Source organism: Orcinus orca, chromosome 3, assembly GCF_937001465.1.
Source record: "Orcinus orca chromosome 3, mOrcOrc1.1, whole genome shotgun sequence".
NCBI lineage: Eukaryota > Metazoa > Chordata > Mammalia > Artiodactyla > Delphinidae > Orcinus > Orcinus orca.
Window position 1 is genome coordinate 163,577,137 of NC_064561.1, and position 2,722 is coordinate 163,579,858.

General features: G+C 38.8%; 1 pseudogene; it reads left to right on the plus strand.

Annotated features, from left to right (window-relative positions):
* Positions 1-207: 207 nt before the first annotated feature.
* LOC125963995 (tigger transposable element-derived protein 1-like) lies at positions 208-2,399 on the plus strand (annotated as a pseudogene).
* Positions 2,400-2,722: the final 323 nt, after the last annotated feature.

Sequence of the window (2,722 nt, forward strand, 5' to 3'; positions counted from 1 at the left end):
TGTTATGATGATCTGTAATCAGTGAACTTTGAGGTTACTATTATACTTGTTTTGGGGCACCACAAACCGTGCCCATATAAGGAGGCAAACAATTGATAAATGTTATGTGTGTTCTGCCTGCTCCACCAACTGGTTTTTCCTCCTACTTGGACCTCCCTATCCTCTTAGGAATAATAATATTAAAATTAGGTAATTAATAATCCTCCAATGGACTCTAAGTGTTCAAGTGAAAGAAAGAGTTGCAGTTCTTGCACTTTAAATCAAAAGCTAGAAATATTTAATCTTAGTGAGGAAGGCATGTTGAAAGCTGAGATAGGCTGGGCTTCTTGCACCAAATATTTAGCCTAGTTGTGAATGCAAAGAAAATGTTCCTGAAGGAAATTAAAAGTGCCACTGTAACAGGGAAGAGCCAAATCAGACTACATGTTGGACCTGTTTCTTTTACTTTAACCTTTGCTTTCCACTGCTTTTGTTCACTAAAATGATACTGTCTGTATATAACGGCCTGCCTCAGGGAACCCTGCCCCTCTGCCTGAATGTTAAACCAAAGTGCCTTTGTTCAGGGAAACATCCAGACCCTGTTCCACCTGCAGATGACTACAGGAAAGAAGAATTTTTTTTAACACATCCCCTCCCTGAGGCTGACCATTCAGGGGATATTTGCAAAACTTATAGCCTTTTTACTTTACTTCCCCATCTCCTCCCTGTCTCTGTGCTATAAAAGAAACTGGCATCCAAACACCGATAAGATGGTTATTTTGAGACTTTAGTCTGCCATCTTCTCGGTCTGCTGGCTTTCTGAATAAAGTCATATTCCTTGCCTCAACACCTCGTCTCTGATTTATTGGCCTGTCGCGCGGCGAGCAGAGTGAGCTTGGACTCGGTAACACTACTCCAGTGAACACACAAATGATACGAAAATGAAACCACCTTATTGCTGGTATGGAGAATGTTTTAGTGGTCTGGATAGAAGATCAGGCCAGCCACATTTCCTTAAGCCAAAGCCTCATCCAGAGCAAAGCCCTAACTCTCTTCAATTCTATGAATGCTGAGAGTTTGAAGCTAGCAGAGGTTGGTTCATGAGATTTAAGAAGCCATCTCCATAACTTTAAAGTGCAAGGTGAAGTAACAAGTGCTGATGTAGAAACTGCTGCAAGTTGTCCAGAAGATCTAGATAAGATAATTAAAAAGGTGGCTATGCTAAACAAAAGATTTTCAATGTAGACAAAATAGTCTTCTATTGGAAAAAAATGTCATCTAGGACTTTCATAGCTGGAGATGAAGAGTCAGTGCCTGGCTTCAAAGCTTCGAAGGACAGGCTGACTCTCTTATTAGGGATTACTGCAGTTGGTGTCTTTATATTGAAACTAGTGCTCATTTATCATTGCAGAAATCCTAGGGCCCTTAGTAAATTATACTAAATCTACTCTGCCTCTGGACTATAAATGGAACAACAAAACCTGGATGACAGTACATTTGTTTATAACATGGTTTGCTGAATATTTTAAGCCCACTGCTGAGAACTACTGCTCAGAAAAAATAATCTCTTGCAAAATATTAGTGCTCACTGACAATGCACCTGGTCACCCAAGAGTTCTGATGGAGATGTATCGATACAAGGAGGATAACATTGTTTTTATGCCTGCTAACACAGCATCCATTCTGCAGCCCATGGATCAAGGAGTAAATTTGACTAAGGCTGCTATAGATAGTGATTCCTCTGACGGATCTGGGCGAAGTCAATTGAAAACCTTAATGAAAGGAGTGACCATTCTAGATCCCATTAAGAACATTTGTGATTCATGGGAAGAATTCAAAGCATCAATATTAACAGGAGTTTGGAAGAAGTTGATTCCAAACCTCATGGTTGACTTTGAGAGATTCAAGACTTCAGTGAAGGAAGTAACTGCAGATGTGGTAGAAATAGCAAAAGAACTAGGATTAGAAGTGGAGCCTGAAGGTGAAACTGAATTGCTGCCATCTCATGATACAACTTTAAAAATGAGGAGTTGCTTCTTATGGATGAGCAAAGAAAGTGGTTTCTTGAGATGAAATCTACTTGTGATGAAGATGCCATGAAGACTGTTAAGATGACAACAAATGATTTAGAATATTACATAAACTTAGTTGATAAAGCAGTGGCAGTTTTTGAGAGGATTGACTCCAATTTTGAAAGAAGTTCTACTGTGAATAAAATGCTATCAAACAGTATTGCCTGCTACAGAGAAATCTTTCATGAAAGGAAGAGTCAATGGTTGTGGCAAAGTTCATTGTTAGCTTATTTTAAGAAATTGCTACAGCCATCCCAACCTTCAGCAGCCACCACCCTGAACAGTCAACAGCCATCAACACTGAGGCAACACTTTCCACCAGCAAAAAGATAACAACTTGCTAAAGGCTCAGATTATGGTTAGCATATTTTAGCAATAAAGTGTTTTCAAATTAAGGCATGTGCAATTTTTGGACATAATGCTATTACACACTTAATAGACTACTGGATACTGTAAAAATAATTTTTATGCATACTGGGAAACCAAAACATTCATGTGATTCACTTTATTATGATATTTGCTTTATCGTGGTGGTCTGGAACCAAACCCACAATATTTCCCAGGTATGCCTGTATCCTCACTTAAATGTATTTTCAGCACCTTGCATTTACAGTTCAACTGCATGCACATGTTGAAGTGAGTTCTAGTCTTTACCATTAAAATAAAGAACA